We start from the raw sequence: 6,576 nt of genomic DNA, 5'->3' as shown, positions 1-6,576 counted from the left end.
GTACGTGCGTACGTACGACAATCTTTTACCCAGGCGACGATATGTATATAGACATGAAAATGTGTAGCTAGAAAACACAAAAAAATCAATTTGGAAAGTTTCTACTTTAATGGATTTTAAATACATAATGGCTGCGTTTCTTTATACATTCCAGATAATCCCATTTTACAGCCAAAATAAACAGAATGCGTTTGAAATATACGCTAACATATCATCAGGAACGTTCTAAAGAATAAGTAAACAAAAAATTTTATTCCAAACGTTCAGAATAAATAAAGAAAAGCAGCCAATGGTTAAATATATATATATATGCCATCTATTGATTATTATTTTATTCAGTGATTTGAACGCTGGGAAATGTTTAGTTATTTGCACAATGATTTTGAGGTGGGTGCGGGGGCGGACTGAGAGGGCGGTGACCTCCCAAACCCGTCTAAACGAAAGAGGATGAACCACGCTATATGAAAAATCACCCCTACCCCCCTCACCCCTCACATCTCCTTGGGAGCTGTTTGAAAATAGAAAAAATTTGGATTTTTTGCAACAAGATTATAACCACTAAGGGCCGTTTGCACCATGTCTAGTTAACGCTAACTGGAGGTACATCCTTCAGTTAAGCACGTTAACTGCTTTATCGACCACATGTTATATGATGGGTGTCGATAACGTCGATAAAGATGTTTAACTGGGAGTTAGAAATAACTAGACATGGTGCAAACGGCCCTAAGTCGAATTCTCCTTTCTGTATTGCCGAAGAAGCGGGGCTGAATACCTTTTGCAGAGAACACCTTTATGCGTAGGCGGCCTTCGGCATTAGGGATTATAAACCTGACTAAACTCTTCTTTCTGTGTTGCCGAAGAAGAGGGGCTAACACCTTTCGCAGAGAGCACCTTTGTGCGTAAGCGGCGTTCGGCCACGCTTAGGGATTGTAATAGTTCTGTTATGCATGCTTGACGTTGCCTGAGAGTTGTCACATAAGGAAACTATTAAATGAAATTTGCATGTAATATAGGCTAGGTTAGAATGGTGGCGGAAAACTATTACGCCCAAGTAGCAGCTAAGTGCCATTTTGATACCATATACCTCGAATGAGTATGTTAGAACCAGCCGGCGTGGTTGATGAAGTTGAGTATGTTGTGGAGACTTACATTAGATAGCTCTCGTAACGATGTGAACTCATATGCTCCTAGCATGGTTTTTCTGCTCCTCATTAGAGCTGGACATTTGCAAAGCAGGTGTTCTACTGTTTCCTGCTCGTTCTCATCTCTGCAGCTTCTACAGAAGTCGTTGTAGGCGATTCCCAGCCTTCTCGCGTGGGTACCAATCGGCCAATGCCCAGTAAGAGTCGCAACAAGCCTAGCAACGTCAGATCTGTGTTTCCTTAGTAGGTTGTGTGTTCTCTCAGGGCTGTACGCAGGCCACAATAGTTTGGATAAACGTCAGCCTGCCACGGTGCGCCATCTTTGATCCGACTTCCGGAGATTGTGGAGAAATATGTCTATATAAGGTTCCAATTGGGGGTGAGATCCGGTCCTCGATCGACACCAATGCGGAACCCTCTCTGGCTAACTCGTCTGCAGCCTCGTTGCTATGACCAGGGACCCAAACTAAATCTAAATCGAGTTGACGACTTACTGTATTTAACAGTGTCCTACACTCCTTGATTAGTTTCGACCTTGTTGTAAAAGACGCTAAGGCCTTAATGGCCGCCTGGCTATCTGAGAAAATGGCTACTCGCTCGCCGTGACGCAATCCACTACGTTCTAAGAGACGGCAGCCTTCGGCTATAGCGAATACTTCTGCTTGGAAGACACTCGCGAAATCGGCCAGATGAATTGATCTTTTTACTCCGAGTGACTCAGAGTAAATACCTGCTCCAACTCCGCGTTCCATTTTGGCCATCGGTGTACATATGATGTGTCCAGGTAGAGATATCAAGATCCCCGTCCCACTCGGCTCTCGACGGAAGAATGGCCCCGATAGGCCTGTGAAACTCTACCGAATGTAATCGGTTGCCAGCCTCAACTTAGGTGGCAAACGGGAAATTATACCTAGTTCTCGTAAGTCTTATAGCCGATAGTGATGCGTGTAATATAGGGTTGCCAGATTTTTTATGCGCGAAATCAGTACATTAGACTTTTTCATGCTAAAAAAATCAGTACTTTTCAGTACATTCAATTTCAAAGCAAAATTATGAATGTAAGTAACCGAAAATAATTTAAAACGCCTAAGTTCTTGTTTTTAACAATATTTTGGTATATAAATAAATTATAGTTCATAAAAAATAAAGTGTTATTCTTTTAACATGAGTGTACACATCATGATTCACAGGAGCCAATAAATTATTTTATATTTGTGACTTTTTGAATAGCAATAACACTGTACGGCAAAATCAACTTTTTTTCTGGGTATTGGACCAAACCAATTTTTTTTTAAGAGAGGTAAAAAAGTAACTTCTCCGTTTTTCGAAGTTAGCCTCCGAAATCGAGATATGGGCCTTCGAAGTGCGAAATTGGACCTTTGGTAAAAAATTATTTTTAATTACTGTATGTAAACCACTAAAAAAAGTAAAAACATAGTCGTGGTATGCCCTTTTCTCTTATTTAAACGATATATAACTTTTTCTATGTTACAGGTGCTATAAAGGGGTCAAAGGTTGGGTCTTCGAAAAATTCAAACGAGTTTGAACTGATTTTTAAAAAATTAACATCGTCTTAAACGACGAATTTGAAGTTCACATTCACAAATTTTAATTAGAAGCCGGTTTGTCTCTTTGCGCCAGGAAACAAACTTTATTCTTAAGATCCTCTCATACTGTAAAAAAGTACCAGTAAAGTAATTTTTAAGGAGATCATCTATATTTCCTCATGGCTTAAATAATTTTTCAACTACGCAAAAACTGTGAAAGACTAAGAATTCGCTAAAAAGAGTATCTAACTCGATGCCTTGTATGCAAAACTCTTTTACAGAGTCAGTAAATTGAGAAAAAGGAGTTGTAAGTTATAGCCAAAAGCCATTCGAATATTTAAATGTGTTGTTATTAAATTGAAAGTTATTTTCGAGGTAACTAACAGCACTCGACAAAAATTTAAGCCTTCTTTTTAAATAATTTAAGCTCCATCATATTATCGCAACTGGTAAGTAACGACCCGGTGATATGCCCATAAAACGATTGATCTTTTTGTTGTATTAATTTCTTGGATATATCAAACATTATGTAAAACATGTCAACTATAATTAAATTATATCCTTCTTATTTTTTACAGTAAAGTTTAAGGAAGTTCCAACGTTATGTAAAAACCTTAAGAAAATACTAAAGTATTTTGTTTGAATTGAAATCAGTACAAATTTTGAAAAATCAGGACATTAGCGTACTGATTGAAGAAATGAATAAAATCAGTACAAGAGTGGAAAAATCAGTACTGTGCTGATAAAATCAGTACGTCTGGCAACCGTGGTGTAATAGCTCAGTTATGTATACTTAGCGTTGCATGAGAGTTGTCATCTAAGAAATCAGTTAAATGGGCCTTGCGTGTATTACATAATATGCCCAACTTCGCTCTGGCTATTGCAGCAGGCTCAACAGCTACCTGAGCAGAATCAACGAGGATGTGCCCAATCAATGCCCGGCATATGGAGAGTCGCCACATGACTCCCGGCACCTCTTCACATGCCCTGAGAACCCCACTCAGCTAACGCCCCTGTCCCTAGGGACAGCCCCAGTGGAAGTAGCACACTTCCTGGGCCTCCCCCTAGCTGAAATTGACGACAACGTTGATGGATGAACCGCCCCGAACGGGGCTTAGTAGCCGCTACAACAACAAAAACATTATATAATATGTACATATTATGTAGAATTCTGTGGGGTTTTATTTATTTATTTAATCAAATGAAATAAAATCCTTACTGACTATAAAAAAAAGAGGTCAAACACTACCTAAAAAAATTAAGTAGTATAAAACGAACTGTTCCAAATTAGAGAGACGGATCATACGCAGAGAGCTCATTTAGCTCAGAAAGGGTTCTGAACAAAGGCGAGAATTTTACATAGTTAGGTTTTGGAAATCCCACGTATAATAAAGACCCCCGACGCAGATTAAGAGACGGAACGTTTAATGCTAACTTATCCAAAAGATTATGGCAATCGACTGTGCCCTCCAATATTTTGGCCACAAAAGAGGCAGCAATGAAAGAACGCCTAGTATTTAACGAACTTAAATTAAGAAGTTCACAACGAGAAGTATACGGAGGTATAGGCTCAGAAAATTTTAGAGAACGCAAAGAAAATTTAATAAAAACTTTTTGAATCTTCTCAATCCGGTTTATATAGACGGCCTGATAGGGTCGCCAAATGAAAGACGCATACTCTAGCCTAGATCTCACTTACGTGACATAAAGAAGCTTCAGAGTATAGGGATCCTTAAACAACTGGCCATTACGACGTACGAATGCGAGCATTGCATAAGCTTTGGAAATTACATAATTAATATGAGTTGCGAAGGTTAATTTTGAGTCGAAGACATTTAAAGATAAGGAATTAAGAGAGCACCAAGAAAGCAGGTTATTAAGCTCAGCTTGCAGCAAAAAAGAGTCTTGTGAGGTTTTGACATATATGTAGTACTTCTATATTGGCAGTAAGCTAACTTCTAAATGTGTAAGCATTCCAAAATCAAAGCGAGACAGCCTAGTACCGTTTATGTCAATGTATTGTGTACTTGAGTGCCGTTTCTGTATATGTGTTGTGTACATGTTTATTTATAAACGTATGTGTTCCTTTTCTTTCGTACGTGTTTATTGATATATCTGTACTGTAGTGTTTTCGGACGGTACTAGCTCTTACTGCCAATATAGGAGTATTACATATATGGGTTCTGATCACTGAGTAAACCTTTAGATAATCAGCATATAATAAATACTTAGAAGACTGGAAGCATGATCAAATATCGTTTATGAATAAGACAAATAAAAGAGGGCCCAAGATTCTGACTTGTGGAACACCCGACGTAGCTACAAAAGGAGTGGAGAGTATGTTACCAAAAGCAACTGTACAACGCCTGTCGGACAGATAGGAATTAATCCATTCCAGAAAAGTTGAGTGAAAACCCAATCGCGATAACTTATTAATTAAGACTTTATGCAAAACTCTGTCGAACGTCTTCGAAAAGTCTGTGTACACAGCATCCACTTGTAGACCTGACTGCATCGCAGCAACACAGTTCTCCATGAATGTAGCAAATTTGGAGACAGTCGACCTGCCACTTACAAAGCCGTGCTGATAAGGGCCTGATAAAACTTTAAACTGCAAATTAAGCCTCTGCTTCACAACCGACTGCAGTAAATGAAAAGTTGGTAGAATCGTATCTTTATTTAGTTTGAAAGTACATTCGGCACAAACACAATTTTAATTACATTTGGAACGTAGACAAATAACTTCTCAGGAAATCAGTTCTTATTTTTATTGTCTTTTTAATGCATTTTCTGGGCGGCCAACTGGTCTACAACTTCAACTTTTCTACAACATAGTTTTGTCTCTCCCTCTCCTTTGCGTAAAATCATCAAGGCTTACGCCACAAATCGGAGAAGAAGCTCGGCTAAATACTAACATATGTGTAAGCGCCAATTTATTATTATTATTAGTGGTATTCATCTAAACCGATAACTTTATCAAGCAGATAATCTTATAAGTTTATGCACTCTGTTACATGAACGACCCACACTCTCTTTTCGTTTACACATGCGACCATAGTCGTGTTTTCTTTGGTTATAAAGCGCAGTGTCACTAACTTTATACTACTAGCACGGGGATAAAGAAATTATAGAAACTACCTCACTAAATTGGAAAAAATTATATTTACGAGATATATATTTAAATAAATGTACATATAACATAAAGGCTATTTATTTGAAGCAAGTTATAAGAAACAATGGCAGAATGTCTGGTTGTGTATGAATTCATTTATCACGGCTACCAAACTTTGCGAATTATCAGTGAAACAAAACAAACAGACGGGATAATAATTGAACCAGATCTCTATCAGGATCATATCGTTGTTGAATTTGCGTGCAAAATTTGTATGCGGATCCCGATTATTGCCTAAGAAAACATAGCTAGAGTTGCGACAGAGTTGCATTGTCTTCAGTTTATCAAGTTTATTCAGTGAAATCGCTGGATAAATTTATCAGAAATGTGTAAACGAGTTTCCATACAAATTTTGACAGTTCATTTATAAGGTTTACACAATTATAAGTTTATACGGTTTACAATGCATTTATAAGGTTTGATGAATACCCTTATTATTTCGGTAAATTAGGTACAATTCCCTGATGGAATATCAGCAGAAAAGAGGACCACACCTCGTCGCTTTTCGCATGGCAACAATGTTTCCTTCTGTACCGTACCGCGCCTGTTTGATCGCCTTTGCGTATATCTTTACCGCATATCGGACAGGATTATACCGCCCTGTACCGTACCGCGCCGGTTTGCGCAGGCCTTAATTGCTGAACGCATGGTTAACTCATGACAACAATGATTTTGTTGCGGAAAATTTTACTTAGGGTTTACACCGGACAATACT

This window comes from Rhagoletis pomonella, unplaced genomic scaffold (assembly GCF_013731165.1).
Source record: "Rhagoletis pomonella isolate Grant_MI unplaced genomic scaffold, Rhpom_1.0 Rhpom_scaffold_00001, whole genome shotgun sequence".
In the NCBI taxonomy this organism is placed as follows: Eukaryota; Metazoa; Arthropoda; class Insecta; order Diptera; family Tephritidae; genus Rhagoletis; species Rhagoletis pomonella.
This window is presented reverse-complemented; position numbering follows the sequence as displayed.